This window comes from Cryptomeria japonica, chromosome 2 (genome assembly GCF_030272615.1).
Source record: "Cryptomeria japonica chromosome 2, Sugi_1.0, whole genome shotgun sequence".
Taxonomy (NCBI): Eukaryota; Viridiplantae; Streptophyta; class Pinopsida; order Cupressales; family Cupressaceae; genus Cryptomeria; species Cryptomeria japonica.
Window position 1 is genome coordinate 435,992,192 of NC_081406.1, and position 21,694 is coordinate 436,013,885.

The window sequence follows — 21,694 nt, forward strand, 5'->3', positions numbered from 1 at the left end:
GTAGTCTATTCTTCTTATGTATTCTCCCCTGATAGGTCTTCTCCCTTATATTGGTATTCTCCCCCTTTGACAACAATGCCAAAAAGAAAATAACTAAAACATAATTTGTTTCTGTAAGAAGTTATTTCTTGTTGCTATGTATCAACTGAGTCTCGGTCAGAGCATTTGTCTTCAATTCCTGTTCCCTATTTATTGTTTCCTGCACACCTTTAGAAAACCTCCTAAAGTGTGTAAATCAACATCAACTCCTAAAAGATATTTTGTAAAGTCATCGAATTGATGCTTTCACCGAACTCGGTCAGTGAATGGAAGATAGGGGTAGGACCCCTAACTGACTTCTGAGATATTCAAAAGTGTCCTTTGGCAGTGGCTTGGTGAAGATATCTACTATTTTCTCCTTTGTACTAACATATTCCAACACCACTTTCTTCTCTTGAACTTCTTCTCTAAGATAATGATATTTGATAGAGATGTGCTTTGTCTTAGAGTGCATAACAGGATTCTTTGAAATGTTAATGGGACTAGTGTTATCACAAAATATAGTTACTGGCTCGGTAACTTGCTCATTTATACCTTCCAACAGTTGTTTGATCCATGCTATATTGGTGCAATTCAGTGCTGTAGCAACATATTCAGCTTCTGTTGTTGACTGAGAAACACATGCTTGTTTCTTGCTAAGCCAACTCACTAGTCTTTCTCCTAAAAATAAAGCTCCTCCACTTGTGCTTTTCCTATCATCAATGTTGCCTACCCAATCAGCAACAGTATAAACTTTTAAATCAAACTCATTTCCTTTCTGATATACTAAACCATAATCTTCAGTGCCTTTTAAGTATCTAAAAATTCTTTTGATTGTCGTCATGTGTGTTTCCTTAGGATCTGCAGAAAATCTTGCAACAATACCTGTTGCATGTGCTATATCTGGCCTACTCTAAACAAAATATTGCAACTTTCCAATCATAGATCGGTAAAGTGTCTCATCAACAGATGCAGATTCATCATTCTTTGATAGTTTACAGTTGGTAGTCATAGGAGTACTTACTGGTTTTGAATCCTCCATTCCAAATTTCTTCAAGATTTCCTTTATGTACTTGGACTGGGTAATGAAAATCTCATCTTTCATTTGCAGTATCTGCAGACCTATAAAATATTTTATCTCACCAATTAATGACATCTCAAACTCTTTCCTTATTTCATTTCCAAAGTTCTTGCATAGAGAGTCATTTCCACTAAAGATAATATCATCAACAAATATGGCTGAGATCAGTATTCCATTTTCATCATTCTTCATGTACATGTTGCTATTCTCACTTGTTCTTATAAAGCCAATCTTAATCAAATAAGAGTGCAATCTCTCATACCATGCTCTAGGTACTTGTTTTAGACTATATAAAGCTTTGTTCAATTTACATACCTGATCATTATTTTCTCCTTCAACAAATCCTTCAGGTTGTTCAATGAAAACTTCTTCTTCTAATATACCATTCAGAAATGTAGATTTGACATCCATTTGATATACCTTGAAATTCTTGTAAGCAGCATATGCCAACAATGTTCTTACTCCTTCAAGTCTTGCCACAGGTGCAAAAGTCTCACCATAATCAATTCCTTCTTCTTGGGCATAACCTTTGCAAACTAGTCTTGCTTTATTCCGAATGACCTCACCTTTTTCATTTAGCTTGTTTCTGAAGATCCACTTTGTACCGATTACATTTTTGTCCTTCGATCTTGGGACCAGTGTCCATGTGTCATTCTTCTTGATTTGATCAATCTCTTCTGTCATAGCATTTATCCAATCTTCACTGTTAAATGCCTCTTTCACTATTCTTGGTTCAAATTCAGATATCAAACTTGTGTTCTGTCTCAGTTTGTTCCTTGTCATCACTAGATCATTCTTATCTCCTATAATCTGACTTGGTGCATGATGTCTTCTGACATACTTGGCTAATACAGGCTCGGTAGGCTCTGTATGATCTTCTCCATCACTCGGTAACTAGGTATTTCCTTCATTTTCTTCAACAGTTATCTCGATAGGACTTCTCAGTTGCACATAGACAAATCCTTCATAATCTTCTAGTTCTTTGGAGTTTCCTTCATCATTTCTTTCTGCAAATTCATCAATTTTCACATTTGCACTTTCTACTATTTTGTTAGATGATTTGATCAAACATTTAAATGCTTTGCTTCTAGAAGAATAACCTAGAAACATTCCTTCTTCACTTTTCTGATGAAACTTGCCATTTCTATCATCTTTATGAACATAGCATCTACTCCCAAAGATTTTAAAATAACTTACATTAGGTTTCTTGTCATACCAGATTTCATAAGGTGTCTTCAAAGTACCTTTCTTCAATTGAACTCGGTTCAAGGTATAAACAGCTGTGCTTATTGCTTCTCTCCAAAATGTTTGTGGAACTTTCTTTTCAATCATCAAGGTTCTAGCACAATCCACAATTGATTTGTTCCTTCTCTCAGCTATCCCATTCTGTTGTGGAGTTCTCATTGCAAAGACTTGTCTTTTTATACCATGATCATTGCAAAATAAGTTGAACTCATCAAATGTAAACTCTCCTCCTCTATCTAATTTGAGACATTTCAGTTGTCTTCCTGTTTCATTTTCAACTCTAGCTTGTACCATTTAAACATTTGAAAAGCTTCTGATTTTTCTTTTAAAAACATTACTGACATCATCCTTGAGTAATCATCCACAAATAATATGAAATATTTATCACCATAATAACTCTGAACTTTCATAGGACCACAAAGATCAGTATGCATAAGATCTAAAATTCCCTTAGAAGTGTAGGACTTACTTGTAAAGCTTGATCTTGTCATCTTACCCATCTAGCATCCTCGGCACATAGTATTCTCAGGTTTTTCAAGACTCGGTAGACCTCTTACTTAGTGCTTCTTACTTATTTTGATCAAATTATCAAAATTAACATGACAAAACCTTTTATGCCATAACCAGGTATCATCTATCCTTGCATATAGATATTTATTCTGAGTTGAGTCAAGATGAAATGTATTACCTCTTGTTTGTGTCCTGGTAGCAGCTAACTTTCCATGCTTGTCATGAACTTTGACAATTCCTTTTTCAAACTCTATTCGGTAACCTTTGTTGTTTAGCTGTGCTACACTCAAAAAATTGCATTTCAAACCTTCAACCCAATAAACATCATTACATTTAGCATTGTCAAGAAGTGTTATGGATCCTTTACCTCTTACCGGACATGGTGCATCATTACCAAATCTTACACAACCTCCATCATAATCATCTAATTCAATAAACTTGTGTTTATCACCTGTCATGTGATGTGAGCAACCACTATCTATGATCCAAGAATCATTAGTATTTATATGAGATATTAAATCTTTTTCTTCATACCTTTCTTCATCTGATCCATCTTTAATAGCCACATAAACAACTTCCTCTGTATTTGTTTCATCTGATTTATCATCATTAGATTCCTCATCAACTATTAGGCATGTCCTTTTATCTCTTCTCATGAAGTCTCGGTGTCCTCTATAATGATTATCCTTCTGTCTGTCATCTCGGTAATCTCTCTTTTCACTAGATTCTTTGTTAGGACAGTTAGAAGCCATATGTCCTATCTTATCACAATTGAAACATTTTAAAGGTAGCTTTCCTTTATACTTACCTTTTCCTCTCAATAGGCTTCTCGCTAATAGTGCTTCAAACTCTTCTTGCTTTCTGATTTCCTCATACAGTTTGTGTACCTCCTCCATGTTTTTGCGAAATCTTTCACTTGCTCCACTATGATCTCCTCCAGAGTACTTATACTTTCTTTCATTGTAATCATCAGTTTCATCAATATGAAAAGAACTGAATGTGGATTCAACTTTATTTACCGATGACTCACTATTATCAAAGTTACTTAACTCAAATTCATGTAGCTTACCAATAGTAGCATCTAAAGAAACTGGCATATTGGGTACAAACCTCAATTCATTTATTGCAGAGACTCGGATTGCATAGGTAGGTAGAAGGGTTCTTAACAACTTACTTGTTACATCCTTTTCTTCAATAGTTCCTCTTGCTCCTTTGATTTGATTTACAATCACCTTTAGTCTTGTACTATACTGGGTTATGTTCTCACCTTCATTCATCCTCATAGATTCAAGTTGTCCTCTTAGACTATCCACTTTTGCTCTTTGAACATGTTCATCTCCTCCATATATAGATATAAGCTTAGTCCACATTGCCTTTGCATCATTGCAGCCTTCTAGATCATTAAACTCTAAGTTGGTCAATGCAGATGTTATTTCAATCATTGCTTGAATATGTTCTTGCTTTGCATTTATCTCTTCCATTATCAATGGATAGGTTCTCAGTGTGATGAAATCATTCTCTAGATAATAGACAACATATTCTCCAATTCCTGATAGATGCAACTTCATCCTTTTTTTGCCATGTAGAGAAACCTGACTTATTCAGCTTCGGTGCATCCCTCTTATACATCTTTGGATCTTTAACTCAAGTGCCTTTAAACTTTCCTTTCGGAGTCCAAAGCTTTCATATCAATTGATAGTTCTGATACTTAATGTAAGTACAGATCCAATAGCCAACAAGATGAGAGGGGGGGGGGTGAATCATACAAACTTAAGCATCCATAATAACATTAGATTCAACCTCGGTAACATATATATCAGTCATATAACCAAAACTGTCAAACATGCAAACTTAAAAGCATATGAACAATATAAACCTCATAACACCAGATTTAACGTGGAAACCCAAATAGGAAAAAACCACTGCGGGATTTCGGACCCACTAAGAAATATACTCTTCTAGAGTATGCTCGGTTAAAAGCAAATCCTATTAAAGATTACAAACACATTGCTAGATGTGACCCGGTTAAGGGATTTCCCTTAGATCTGTTAGGATCTTCACTTTGTTAGAAGTGACCTTATTAACGGATTTCAAACACTCAATAAGAATGTCACCTTGCTAGAGGATTTACATATAAGACTGTTAAGTCCACTCGGTTAAGAGATTTTTTGCTACTTCTCAAAATAACAATAATTAAAATATGTCTGCAACTTCACATCTAAAAATGCTAAAGCAGATTCCTATTTGTTCAATACAATTTAGACATAGAACTAATCTTGTCTATCTGTTGGGCATCTATACTCTGTTATCAAAATAGGTCTTCAAGCTTCTGTGCTCGATAATCACTATGTAGCATCCCTGTGCATACACTTGCCCGCATGCATTGTTTATCAACAGTTTCCTATTTATAAACAATCTTCTAACTGCTTAATCTCCTTGATCACATTTCCCATGATCAATCATAGCCATCAGATCTTCAATCTTGTCCAGGTTCAATGTATCCTTTGATCTGAAAATGTTTTACCCTGCCTTGGAAATTGCATTTTCACCTTGGAACTTGTGTTAGGGTATTGCGGCTCAATCTAAGCTATAGATCTTCCTGCCGACCTTTCTTTACCATAGATTCTTTAACAATCTTCATACACAGCTTACCAACAATTTAATTTGCTCCAGCTCATCAGCTTCCTTCATTAAATATCACATGTAAACATTTAATGCATTTTGTTATAGCTCGGTTGTAACTCGGTAAATACTGAACTTCACTCGGTAGACATTCTACCTTCATTAACTGGTAGTGATAACCTTAGGGTTTACCGACTAGGTTCTTTAGGGTTTATCAACTAGGTTCTTTAGGGTTTACCGACTAGGTTCTTTGCTTGGTAACATAGTGTAGTATTAACCTTTCAAACAATAGCATATGTAGGATATCAAAACAATCTAAACATCATGATCTCATCATTGTCTGACTCGGTAATAGTTTCCCATTGAATAACTTATCCCCTCATTCATCATATTCCTTCTATGTCTTTTACCGACATCTTTATACTCATTAAATCATACTTCTTAAGATATGGCAACATCATACTGAATTAGAAAATCAATTTCTTGACATCAATGACAAAATAATAATATTAAGATAGTAATCATCCTTAATCAGTTATATCCATAGTCATCAACAACCTTCTCAATATCCTTATTGAAATGCCAACAGTCTCTCATTGTAATTGGAATGCCAACCTTCTTCTTGTCTATTATAATGCCAACAAGGATAACCGGTGGAAAACTGAGAAGGGGGGGTGAGTCAGTTGTCAACATATTATATCAACCAAACCACTTAATAACCTTTAATCGGAGAACATAAACATTGAATACCGGAATAGTAGAAATAGATACCAGTAAGCAATAAAACTTAAGAATGAAACAAAGAATTAACAAAATGCAACCATACCACATAACACCATGATTTGTCCGTAGAAAACCCAGTAAAGGGGAAAAACATGGTGGGAATCCTACCCATAGTCAGATGGTACTTCTACAGAAAGTATGTGATACAATGAGGGGCCTGCACATGTAGGAAGGCACACTACCTAGAGTGTACTTCTCATTACAAAAGAGTCTCACTGACTACAAAGAGGTTACAACCACCTCAAGATAAATGGACAACAATCCATAAGAATGAATTGCTAGAGATAGCATCTACCATGTCTGATTATAGTCCTGATTAAGTTCACTATCGGAGGCCTTTGACCTCTTAATTAAACCCAATTTGATGACCTATGATCGACCAAATCTCCTTTGCATATGATATTGCATTCCACGATAGTGACACATGATATACAATGAGATCTTACATCAATTTACATCAATTTATACAAACCTTAAGGCCTAAACCAATTAGGTCGGCCACCTAAAAGATATTACAATAAGATCATTACATACATCCATATTACAATGATATGCCATGTTGGCTTGAGACCAAAACAACAATAACCAATCCATAAATCATCCCGCTAACGTGTAGAGAACACGTTAACATGATACCGGTCCATAACCTAGATAGGTACCAGACCTAACGTGGGTCCACCATGCCAAAGTGATATCTCCAATTAGTTGAGGCACGATCAAGGATCACCTTCTACATCCTGAATTCCATCTAGAAGCCGCACCAACACCACTTAGCATTGTGTCAAGGTTTCTTAGTGAAAGCTCTGTCGATTAAACCTTAAACCCATATCGGTAACACAAGATCTTCTATCGGTAACCAACCAAAACAACTATTGTTGACATCAATGACAAAACACCAATGCAACACATAATCAATTCATCCATATTGCCAATATCTTGAAGCATTGATTTCCTAGAGATTGCCTAAAGGTGTTGGTAAGTATGATGGAAAGTTTCCCTTGAAATGTTTTTCTTGTAATAAGATAGGACATTTTTCTTTTAGATGTCTGGAGAGAATGGCTAAGTATGATAGACATGATAAGTTTGATAAGTTTGATAGAAATGATAGATATGAGAAGCATGAGAAGTATGATAAGCCTTATAAGTCTAACTGGAAGTTTAGGAACCAGAAGAACTGTTATTATTTTGCAGATGAAGAATTAGAAGAAGATGAAGTTGTGTTTATTGTCATTAAAGAAGATAGTCTCGTTCCTATTGATTCCACTAGTTGCTTTGTTGAGGAGAAAGCTTTGGCTACTAAGGTAGAAGAAAAAGGTGAATGGGTGATTGACAACGGTTATTCACATCATATGACTGGTGACAAAAGAAAATTTGTAAGCATGGAAAGATATTATGGTGGAATAGTTATATTTGGAGATGACAAAACCTATGTAATATGTGGGAGAGGTTCTATTTCTTTTGATGGTAAGCATAACACTGATGATGTATTGTATGTTGAAGGTTTGAAGTTAATATTTTGAGTGTTGGAAAGATGGTTGATAAGGGTTATGATCTACAATTCAAAGATGGTAAATGCAAGATCTTGAATGCCTCTAATATAGAGATTGCATCTAAAACTAAGACTGAAGGTAATATTTTTCATTTGAATGCTAGTGAGAAAAGTTGCTTGATTGATAAGATAGATAAGAGTTGGTTGTGGCATAGAAGGATGTGTCATGTAAACTTTGATTCATTGATCAAGATCAGTTCTACTCAAGCTGTTAGGGATCTACATAAGATTGTGAAACCTATTAATCTGGTATGAAAGGAATGTCAGTTGGGTAAGAAAACAAGAATTTCTTTCAAGAGAAAATGGTACACATCAGATAGATTGTTATATTACTAATCTTTGTGGACCTACAAATGTTAGAAGTGTGTAGGGTGATAGATACTTTATGTTACTTATTGATGATTATTCCTGAATTATGTGGGTTGTCTTTTTGAAGGAAAAATTAGAAGCATTTGAGAAATTCAAGATATTCAAAGATAAAGTTGAAACTGAGTCCGGATTGAAGTTGAAGTGTCTGAGATCTGATAGAGGTGGATAATTTTGTTCTAGTGAGTTTAATTCTTTTTGTGAGATGCATGGAATCAGAAGACATCTATTTGCTCCTAGGACCCCACAACAGAATGAGATTGTTGAGAGAAAGAACCGTACTATTTTAGATGTTGCAAGAACCATGTTGATTAAAGGAAATGTTCTGAAGGTCTACTAGAGAGAAACTATTAGCACTACAATCTATACATTCAATAGAGTTCATATCAAAGGTGATACTAGTAAGACTCCTTATGAGCTTTGGTTTGGTCATGTTCCTAATGTGAAATATTTCAAAGTTTTTGGTAGCAAATTTTATATCAAGAGAGATGAGGATATTGGGAAGTTTGATGCTAGAAGTGATGAAGGTATCTTGTTGGGATATTCTACAAATAACAAAGCCTACCAGTACTATAACAAGAGATTGAGAAAGATAGCTAAGAGTGCAAGTGTGGAGGTGGATGAAAACCTTGGGAAAGAGATCAAAGCCTATGATGAAGGTCAAAAAATATTGTTTTAGCTCCTATTCAGCCTAAAGAACCTAGGTAAAATGATCTGGTAGAGACATAGATTGTTGTTGCTACTGGTGAGGATGTTTATAATCCTGAGTCTAAAAATCAGAGCAATCAGAAGACTCTGAGGTATGTAAGATTGAATCATTCTAAGAATCAGATTATTGGTGATAAGAATAAAGGTGTGATGACTAGAAGAAGGTTAGTTGTAGAAGAGATATGTTTGATTTCTAAAGTTGAACCTAAAGATGTTGTTGAAGGTTGTAAAGATGATAACTTGATTAGAGACATGGAAGAAGAGTTAGATCATATTGAAAATAATAATACTTGGGAACTTGTGCCTAGACCTAAGGATAAAACTGTTATTGGTACTAAATGGGTTTTTAGGAACAAAATGAATGAAGCTAGTGAAGTAGTAAAAAATAAAGCCAAACTGGTCTGCAAAGGATATTCATAGCAAGAAGGGATTGATTATGAAGAAACGTTGCCAAAATTGAAGTTGTTAGATTGTTTCTAGCTTATGTTGCTTATAAAGATTTCAAGGTATATCAAATAGATGTCAAATCTGCATTTTTGAATGGTGATCTAGAAAAAGAAGTTTACATTGAACAAACTGATGGATTTTCATTGTCAGATGATGGAGACATGGTATATAAGTTGAAGAAAGCACTTTATGGATTAAAAAAAGCCCCTAGAGCTTGGTATGCTAGATTAGATAGATAATTGCTAAAATTGGGATTTGTCAAAGGTGTTGCTGATAGTAAGCCATACTTTAAAATTGAAAATAATAACATTTTGATTGTTGAAGTCTTTGTTGATGACATTATTTTTGGTGGTGATGATGATATGAGCATGAAATTTTTTGGTGATATGCAAAAAAAATTTGAGATGTCTATGATTGGTGAGATGAAATTTTTCTTAGGTTTGCAGATTGCATAGATAGTAAAAGGTATCTTTATATCTGAAACTAAGTATGTGAATGAATTGTTGAATAATTTTGGATTAGATTATTCCAAATCGGTTGGAACTCCTATGGTGATTGGTTGTAAATTGTCTAAAAATGATGAATCTCCTAAAGGTAATCAAAGTTTGTATAGATCTATGGTTAGTGGACTATTATATCTTACTTAGACTAGGCTAGACATTATGCATGTTGTGTGTATGGAAGCTAGATATCAAGCTGATCCAAAAGAGAGTCATGTTATTTCTGTTAAAAGAATATTTAGATATTTAAAAGGAACTGAAGATTATGGTTTATGGTATCTAAAGAATGATGATTTCATGTTGTGTGCTTACACTGATGTAGATTGGGTAGGTGATGTTGATGACTAGAAGAGTACTACTGGTGGAGCATTATTTTTAGGTAAGAAATTGGTTTCATGGGCCAACAAGAAACAAGATTCAATATCTTTATCTACTACTAAAGCTGAGTACATTAGTGCTGCCAGTAATTGTACTCAGATAGTTTGGATGAAGCAAATGTTGAAAGATATTAGAGTTATTTATGATGAGCCTACTGCTATCTACTATGATAATTCCAGTGCTATAAACATGTCTAAGAATCTAGTGCAATATTTAAAGACTAAGCATATATCAATCAAATATAATTACTTGAGAGAGAAAGTCAGTTAATAGAAGGTGAAGCTGGAATATGTATCTACAAATGAACAAATTGTTGATATTTTTACTAAGCCTTTGCTTGTAGATACATTTGTCTATCTCAGAGACAAGTTAGGGGTCTCCACCCCTCCTGATGAGAACTAGATCCATTGAGTTGCATCGATCCAGTGGAATTTCGAGCCTTATTCTTTTATCTGAATTGATGTGTTGGTGTTTCTCCTCTACTAGAGTAGTCTTTTGATTTGTTTTTTGTGTTTTGGGGAGAGATATTTATTTTTCAAAGGGGGATAATGAGTTTGATTTTTCTATTTTGGTGACCTTTGGCATTGTTGTCAAAGGAGGAGAGAGATCATGTGAAAAAAATGCTTTATCTATCTTGATCTTAGGGGGAGTTTGTTGGTCATATCTTCTTTCTTTGCATTGATTGTTTTTCACATTCATATGTTGCCATCAATGCCAAAGGGGGAGATTTTTGGATTATTGAGGAGATCGTTGGATTTGGTTGTTCATTGTTGTTGCTAGGGTATGTTGTTGTCATTAATGTCAACATATTCCTATGAGTTATTCCAGTGAGTTTGGAAAAGGTTTTTGGTCCGATTTTGTAGCTTGGTTTTGTTGATCACTGTTTTGCAAAACTGGTATTCTCTTCAGTATATTTCGGTGTGATCAGATCTTGTGCTAAGATTTTGGATTATTATTTGGGATGATCTTGTGTATCTTGATTTCTGATGATTCATGATTTGGTGTGCTGCAAGTTATCTTTCTTCGTGACAATTGTTGTTTGGTTGTGATCTTGAGCTTTGAGACGTTGACCAATGAAGATTTGAAAAGAGATGTTGGTGCAACTATTTTTGTTGATTCTAACGTGCTTGATGGTGTTTCCTAGTCATTTCCTATTTGTTTTGGTGATCTGCATTGATCATTGAGCGATTTTTTGGTTCTTTCTTTGAAGCGGTTATAATTTTTGTGTTATGCAGTATTTCTGGTGGTGTAGTGTGTTGCAGTTGATCTTGGTGGGATTTCTGGTGGATGTAATCATTTGGGAATTTGAATTAGGTCCATGTTATGTAATGTAAATCCTAATATTGGTCTGGTGGTTGATCTTTGTATCGTGTAATGTAATTTTAATAATTTTGAGTTGAGTGTTGAGGGTTTAGCTGACCTTGTTATCAAGGTTGATGAATTGTATATATAGGTGGTATTATTTCTGAGAGGTGAATGTGCAAACAAGGATATAGCTTTCAGCAAAGTGTTGTGGTGAGTTTGGTGTTTTAGGGTAGATAATTGTGCTTAACCAGAACTATCATTAGGCATTTGTAGATGCTATTATTGTAGTTCATTCCTTCTAGATTATAGTCTGAATCATATTGTAAGTCAATGAGAATTCCTTGAGGGTTGTAGCCTTCTAGGCATATATCTTTTGAGCAGTGATCTCTAGGTAGTGTTCCTGAATACATGGGCATTCCTCATTGTAACATTTTCACATACTACTGTAGAGTATCATCTTATTGTGGGTAGGTTCCCACCGTGGTTTTTATCTTAACTAGGTTTTCCACATCAAAATCTTGGTGTTGTGTGTTGTGCTATTAATTTGTGTATCCGTTATTGTTGTGGTTTATCAATTTATGTTTTGGATGTTTTATTTGTTGAGATCCAGTGAAGACCGATTCAGTCCCCCCCTCTCAGTCTTCCCTCTTGATTACTGCTAATAGAGACATCAACAATGAAGGAAACATAATACCAAGATCTATTCAAAGAGTGAATATCCACTAGACCACACATCTAAATGAATAATCTCTAAAAATCCCTTATCTTTATTAACTCCTTTAGGAATGAAGATCCATTTTGTTTACCAAACACAGTTCTAATAGATATTACTCTTACTAATTAAATAATCAAAATTTCCCTCAACTAGTGTCTTATCTAGAATGTTATTAAGATATTTTTCACCAATGTGACCCAATCTATCATGCCACAACTTACATTTTCAATCCTAGTTACAAAAGATGAAATGCAAAGAGTAGAAGCGTGTAGCTTAAATAAAGTCCCTATCTAAGATCCTTTAAAAACTACTAAAATTACCCTTACCAACCTAGAACTAGACTTATCAAATGTCACATGCATTCCAAAATCATTTAACTTGAAAACTAAAAGTAAACTTCTTGCAAGATCTAATCCTTCCATCATTGAAACAAAACTTTACCTTTCATTTTCCAACAATCTTCAGTAAGGTGCTATCAAAAATAAAAACTTCTCCATCATATCCTTTATACTCAGAAAACCACTTTTTGGGAGGATTCATATGGTAGGAAGTACTCGAATCATTAGACCAAGCATCATTACTAATAGAGAACTAAATTTAACAAATTATTGAAATCATCATCATTTGAGGACTTATCCATAGAAGCTTCCATACTCTTTTTCTTGTTTCTACACTCCTTCACATTCCATCTTTTTCCACAGTTTTGACACTTAACTCTACTCTTTCTACGGGTCTTAAAACATCCTTTTGACTTATCCTTCTTTTTATCCCCTTTAGGCCCTTTTTCTTTAAGCCTTTCTTAAACATGCAAGGAATCTTAGGAGCCAACATTCATGGTCTTTCTCCTTGTCTCTTTTGAAAGAAGTATGGGAATCACACTGTCTATCTTGTTCTTTGCACCACCACTACTTATTGCAACAACTAGATTTTCCCAATAATCAATAAAAGTGACAAGTAGAAGAATACATTATCTTAATATTCAATGCTAACATATATTAATGCAAGCTTATTTAAAATCAAATTAAAATCATTCAAATGTTCAACAATAGAATCACTGTCCCTCATTTTCAAAGAATACAAACATCTTTTTAGATATATCTTGTTAGACAAATTCTTAGTTTAACAGATATCACCTATTTTCCTCCAAATCTTTTATGCAATGTCTTCTATAGAGACATTTAGGAGGACAAAGTCAGTGAGACATAATTGAATGGTTCCTTGTGCCTTCTTTTCTAACTTTTTCCACTCATTTGTTAATGTAGAATCCTCTAGTTTCTTTTCTTCTGAAACTAGCAACTATTGATCTCTCTCTTCAAGGAGATCTTCAAATTTCAATTTCCACATCTCATAACTAATACCATTGAATTTCTCAATATATTTATAAGAGGTGGAGGCCATGGTATACACCCTCTATAAAAAATAGATAAAACAAAATCTGCCATTGCAACAAAAAACCTTCAACACTTATAGAGAAAGGCATCCCTCCCTCAACAACACTATTAGCTCTAATACCAAATGTTGTAAAACAAGGTGAATAAATCTTGCAAAATGAACTTAAACTCAAATTCATTACAAATCTGAAACTAAATATTAACCATTGATACAATGATTGTATAATCAAAACAAGAATAGGAAAATCATTACACAAGAAACACCATATTTACGTGGAGAAACCCTTTTGGGAAAAGAATCTACCACAAAAAGAGAAGAAAGTATATTACTAATCCAATTAACAATACACCAACAATACACTTCTATGTAGATCTTTGTAAAACCCAAAAACACTCTACTACCTTTCAAACTAACCAAAATTGAATGAACACTATCTCAAGGCACCAATTTATAAGAGTTTGTGAAGATGAATACCACTATGGTATTTCCAAACAACATGCATAAAAACTACTTGGAAAAACTCACAAACAACTACCAAAATAGCCTCTTATAGATTCTCTTATAATTGTCACATGGCATCTTTCATGCATGTGCACCTGTGTAAGAACTTTGTCATAGAAATAATGACTATCATAACTATCATATATTCTCTTACGTCTCCTAAAAAGTACCCAAAAACCTCAAAATAGAATATTCCAAGAGGGGTCACCTAGCTATTTTTTCCTTTTCCTAGAGGACAAATGGTAAAAGTAAATTTGCCTTTGCATAGTCTCTTTCACCACCATTGGTTAAACTGTTTGAACTTTTATGGGTAAATTACAAAAAGATATTTATAAAAATAATAAATTAAAGGTTTTACAAGGTTGATGGCATCTAAAACCTAACACTCTTCTCTAATGTTGATGTCCTCTCTCATTTTGCGTATGCTTTGTCACTGTGTTGCCCCTCCCCATCCTAGTCTATGGCTTTGTCTCTTTATTTAATTTGAGTCTCTAGGCCACCTCCTCACTATCTCTTTAGGTAGTCTTTCACATTTTTCTTATAGTACCTCTTCCTTTCTGTTAGGTGTTCCTCTTTCATTTTTTAAATATTTTATTATGCTTTTCAAAGACTTTTTATATTATATTCTACCTTTTTGTCTTCACTTACATGCCTCATAAGTATACAAAGTGTAAAAGAGATAAAGGGAACTTAAATAATTAAACAAATATTGTTTAATTAATCAAGTAAATACTCGAATACTCTAACAGATGTCACTCCTCTAGTGTGTTTCTCGCCTTCTTGAAATAGTGATCAACAAGATTGGGAGGTGGATGTCGTGCTAGATCAGCAACATGGACATTGTAGATTTTCTCTCTCTCTTCTCTTTTGCTCTTTTGTGACTATTCTTCTATGTGTATCCCTGTTCTTCTATTAGCCCCTTAAAGTCTACTTGAGGATGATACAAAGCATTGAGATCTCTTTTTGGTCTCTTTCATGTTGAATTGAAAGACATCATCTCTTCCTTTTCTTCTACAGTAGTGTGTTTTTTTTGGGGAATGATGATTATTATATACACATACATATATACATGAGTTATCATACAACATACTAACCTCAAGGAAAGCAAAACTACCTCGTGTTTTGTGTTCATTATCCTTGGGTTTATTCCTTGATTGGGGGCTAAATCCTTGTGATAACATGCTCCCTCTCTTCTCTCTCTCTTAGGTGTATCCTACCTTAAAGAAATCACTCCTGATAAGGCATGCGCGATCTCTTTAATGTGGGGGAATACACTCTACTCATATTCTCCTTCTTGATACTTAAGAATTACTTAGTGAACTTTGTTTTGCTTTGTAATATTTGGTATCCTTGCTTTCATGACTCATAGTAGGGGAGAATTTTCTACTTGCAGTCATGGTTCTCCCCTTCTCGATCTTCCCTTTTACTTTGTCAATTGAAGTTGTAAGATCCTAAGTCCACTGGGGGCTTGGCATATCTTGCCTCCTTGACATGGTAAAATTCTTTCAATATTATTTCCTTGTACTTTACCAGTAGTATTGGTGTACACTCATACTCTCGCTAAAGTGGGGGATAAATGTAGTGTCATAAAATTGTGACCCTAGTAATTTTCGACCACATTAGGGTCCTCACACATGCAAAATTGAATCCCCTAGCCTGATCAGAGATTGGAGACTACTCAACCCCCCAAAACTGTATCTCCCTTGCCCTCTGCACTTCTTAACCTGCATCTTGTCTTGCAAAAAAGGGCATGATAGGGGCGTGGTTCCCCTATACTCCTAAGACAAGAGTGTGGCACCCTTGTCCCCTGCCCTATTTTGGGCCATGACCCTTCGTAAGTCTGCATTGAAGGTTGTGCAGTGAGCAGGAAAAATTCCCTAATGTTGGCCTATGATGAAAATCAGTTTCATTAACCCTAATTGACAAGTATAAAGTTGCATTTGCCCTCTCAATTGCAGAAGTTCAATAAGGTGAAAATTTGCCATCAATCATTCAAGAGAATTCAAGCATCCCTTTCAAGCATTGAGCATCTCAAGTCTCCCTTCAAGGCTAGGTGTTGCATTCAAGTCAAGGATTCAACTATTGAAGAGGAGATCCATTTCAACATTCAACTTCATACAAGCACTTTTATCAACATTTCTATCACAACCTCCCTTGAGGTGATTTATATTTTAGTCTTTCATTTACATTTACTTGCAAGTAATTTCTCTCATTACTTGGTTAATTCCAAAACTGGGGTTTGACCTAAAGGAAAACCCCCAATCCCAACCCATTTTCCTCTCTTTTTTGTGTGTAGGTTGCAGATGTGGAGCTATACTTTCAGATTTGGACTCCATTTGTAGAGGTAGAAAAACCCTTTTCATTTTGTGGATTTTTCAAAGGACAGTGTACACTTTCACCATGGTCTAAGCAACTTTTCCTCAAATTCGCAGGGTGGCTTCATCTTGACATATTACTTCCAAATCCAGGTGCACAACTTCATCCCACACCCTGATCTTGAGTTATTATCAGTTCTTTGTCTCTTTTCTCTTAGTCTTAATCAATAATTCAATCAATTCCTTTCCATTCCAAGTAGAAGAGAGGATTGACTTATTATTCTCATTTCATTTAGAATTTTATCTTCTTCTTTGGAGGTTGAATCTAGTGAATTACCCACCTATTCCAATGTAATGCGTGAAAAGCGTTTGAAGAGAAATCCGTAGTGAAACTCTCATATCTCTTTGGAGGGAAAGGGTAGCTTTCCTCTTGATCTCTCATTCACACATTTTTCACCCACCATTACATTTTGGTGAACATTGTTAGGAACCAGGAAGGACAACTGAGAGGGGGCAGGGGTGAATCACTTGTCAATAAATTATAACCCAAAATAAATTATTCCAACTTAAAACTAGTGTCGGTAAAGAAGATTAATAGTTATATTACTATCAATATAACTTAATGCATGAAACAGAAAGGATAACAACATCTACAACACATGACACATAGATTTTAACGTGGAAACCCTGTAAGGGGAAAAACCATGGTGGGAAACCTTACCCACAATCAGATGATACTACTACAGATAGTGAGTGTATACAATAATGGGGTCTACACATGCAGAAAGGCCAACCACCTAGAGTTCACTGCTCAATCACAAAATAGGAGTCACACTAACTACAGTTGGATGATTAAATCTAATAACAATGTACTACTTCACTATAGCATCTTCAATGCTAGATTCAGTATTTGTTTAAGCTCTGCGCATGAGGACCAAAAACCTTCATAACCTTTCCTTCAACCTTCTAATAATATCTATGTGATTCACACAAGGATCTGTGTATTTTCACTCTTCACAATGATCTCCAATATTTGCACACTTCCTCATACATCTTACAATTATTTATACAAAACCTAAGACCTCATGATTAGGTCTGCTCCTAAAAGATATTACATTTAAATCAATTACAAAATAAGTCTTGATCCAATACAATATGTCAGCCTCAATACATTTACACATTATTCAATCAATAAACTATTTACAAAATGTGTCGTGTTGATCTGGAACATGATATCTTGTACCGGTCCATAACCTAGACCTATCTGCCGGTTAAGGAAAATATGTGAACCCGATTAGTCCAATAATAAAAACACCAAATGTAAACATTCAATCCATGTCTTCAACATAACCAAATGATCTCCAGATGATAACAAGTCATCATCAACTTCCTGAGTTGTCGGTGAAACATATACTGGTGACTATACATAAGCCAATATCCATGTCGGGACCACAATGTGTCGATGCATCAATAAACCAATATAACTAGAGTGCCAAATCATCAATGTAGACCTCTAGAAGGATAAGTGTTGACATCAATAACAAAACCAATGCAACACATGACAAAGTCATTCATAATAACAACAATCTCCCCCTTTGGCATTGATGGCAACACTAGATGGAAAAACATCTAAGTGCCAAAAACAGAATGCCAAATACCAACAATCTCTCAGAATAGATCAATACAAACTTTTGTACCAAAAACAGAAATAGTATAACCAAAACAAAAATACATCTCTCCTCAATAATACATCTCTATCCAAAGTATAATGTTTTTCCATAGACATCTCTCACCCTTTGACATCAAATGCCAAAGCAGTTAAGAATCATAACATAACATACAACTAACTACTCCCCCTAAGAAGTAGCTCTCCTTCATCAAGATGGAAAAATATTTTTCTGTTAGTCCCTGTTGGTTTGATGTCAATCTTCATCATTCAAGTCTCTGTCGGTGGGGTGATTACCCCAAGCTTCTCTCTGAGATATTCAAATGTTTCCTTAGGAAAAGGCTTTGTAAAAATATCTGCATTTTTCTCTTTAGTGTTCACATAAACTAATCTCACTTCATTTGCTTCAACATTTTCTTTCAGAAAATTATACTTAATAGAAACATGCTTTCTTTTAGAGTGAAATACCATATTCTTTGATATATCAATTTCTATTGAGTTATCACAATGAATAATTACTAGTTATTTGCATTTTACATTGATATCCTTCAACATTTGCTATATCCATAATACCCGAGTGCAATTAGTTGTTGCTACAACATATTCTGCTTCTGCTTTAGATAGTGATGTACAAGTTTGCTTCTTCTTGATCCAAGAAATTAATCTTCTGTCAAGAAAGAATGCTCCACCAGTGGTATTCTTTCTATCATCTACATCTCCTACCCAATTTGCATCTGTATATGCACATAACTCAAAATTGTCATCCTTAGGATACCATAAACCAAGATTTGGTGTGCCTTGTAGACACCGAAAAATCCTTTTCACTGCAGTTTCATGATTTTCTTTAGGATTGATTTGAAATCTTGATACAATACACACTGCATTCATTATATCAAGTCTAGTTTGTGTCAAATATAGTAATCCTCCAATCATATATTTCTACCTTGTCCGATTTATAGGTGCTGAATCATCCTTTGATGTCAATTTATCAGTTGTAGTCATAGGAGTTCTTACAGGTTTGGAGTTTTCCATTCCAAATTTCTTCAAAAGTTCCTTCAAGTATTTTGTTTGACTTATGAATATACCTTTATCTGTTTGAGAAATCTACAAATCTAGAAGAAATTTTATCTCTCCAATCATAAACATTTCAAATTCATCCTGCATCTTGTTAGCAAAGTCTTTACATAACTCTTCACCTTCAAAAATGATATCATCCACAAATATTTCAATAACCAAAATATCATCATTGGTAATTTTTTAATACAAATTACCATCAGCATTACCTTTTGTGTATCCAAGCTTTAAAATATATTTATCTAGTCTAGCATACCAAGCTTTGGGAGCTTGCTTCAATCCATATAAAGCTTTCCTTAACTTGCAAACCATATCCTTATCATCTGTTAATGAAAATTCATTAGGCTTCTCAATGTAAACTTATTCTTCAAGATCTCCATTCAAAAATGCATATTTTACATCCATCTGATAAACTTTATAGTTTTTATGAGCTGCAAATGCAAGAAATAGTCTAACTGCTTCAATTCTGGCTACCAATGCAAAGGTTTTATTATAATCAATTCCTTCTTTTTTAGAATAACCTTTACAAACTAATCTTGCTTTATTTCTAATTACTTCACCATCTTCATTAAGTTTATTTCTATATACCCATTTAGTTCCAATTACATTTTTGTCTTTAGGTCAGGGAACTAATGTCTAACTATTATTCTCTTTAATCTATTCTAAATCTTCTTCCATTGCATTTATCGAATGTTTATCTTGACATTCTTCAACAACTGATGTTGGTTCAACTTAATAAATTAAACATACCTCTTCATTTGACAATCTTCGTCTTGTCAGAACACCTTGATTTTTGTTTCCAATTATCTAATTTTCTGAGTGATTCAATCTTACATACCTGGGCTTATTCTAGTTTACATTGACAAGCTATTGTTCTTCAGTCACAGTTGAGTTCTCTGATGATGTCGGTGTGACTGGTTCTTCATTATGTTCCAGTGCAATCTATGTTGGTTTATTTACAATCATTTCTACTGTCGGTTTAGAACTTATAGATCTTGATTCTCCTCTAAAATGTTCACCTATCTTCACATTAGTACTTTCAATGATTTTCTGCAATCTTTTATTATAACATCTATATGCCTTGCTTCTAGTTGAATAACTAAGAAACATTCTTTCATCACTTCTAGGATCAAATTTTCCAATAGACTCATCTCTCCTAATATAACATTTGCTTTCAAATATTCTAAAATATTTAAGCGTAGGAATATGACCAAACCATAGTTCATAAGGGATCTTACCGGTTTCACCTTTGATGAGAACTCTGTTGAAAGTATACACTGTTGTATTTATTGATTCTCTCTAGTACATATGAGTTAGATTTTCTTCCATCATCATGGTTCTTGCTGCATCCAATATAGTTATGTTCTTCCTTTCCACAACTCCATTCTGCTAGGGTGTCTGGGGTTCTGATAGTTGTCTTTCGATTCCATTCTCTTCACAATATGCATTGAATTCCCTGGATGTAAATTCTCCTCCTTGATCAGATCTCAAACATTTGATTTTCTTGCCGGTTTCATTCTCTACCATTGCCTTGTATATCTTGAATCTCCCAAAAGCTTCTGATTTCTCCCTGAGAAAAGTAACCCAACACATTCTAGAATAATCATCAATTATTAGCATAAAGTATCTATCACCCTGAGGACTTTTTGTTCTTGTTGGACCATATAAATCAATATGAATTAAATCAAGAATATTATTGGATTTCTCAGAAAATACTCTTAAATGTTGTTCTAACTTGCTTTCCCATTTGACATTCCTTACATACTAGATTATGAGGTTTCACAATCTTAGGTGAATCCCTTACTGCCTTAGTTGTATTGATCTTTACAATGCAATCAAAATTCACATGGCAAAGTCTTTTATGCCATAACCAACTTTCATCAATCTATGCAATCAAACATGTCTTATCGCTGGTATTCAAATGAAAGATATTACCTTTAGTCTGATTACTAGTTTCAATTTCCAATCCAGTTCGGTTTATGATTTTGCATTTTCCATTCTTGAATTGTAATTGAAATCCTTTTTCCACTAACTAACCAACACTCAAAAGATTATGCTTCAAACCTTCAACATAGTAAACATTGTTAGTATTGTGCTTACCATCCAAAGATATAGTGCCTCTTCCTTTGATTAAACAAGCTTTGTCATCTCCAAATCTTACTAGACCTCCATGACATTCCCAAATGATAAGAATTTTCTTTTATCACCAATCATATGATGTGAGCATCCACTATCAATGATCCATTCATCCTTTTCTTCAATTTTTGTTGCTAGTGCCTTCTCTACCGTTTTGACAATAGGTGTTGGTTGTTCTTATTTTATTGCAACAAATGCCCATCCACTATCTATTGGATCTTCATCAGAGTCATATGTAACACCTTCATCTACATAGTAACATGACTTATCTCTATTTTTCTTAAATTTGTATCTTTGATATTCAAGGTTAGGTTTATATGTTCTTTTTACTTCCTCTCTTAGTCTTGAATGTCTATCAGGACACCTAGATGCCATATGACCAA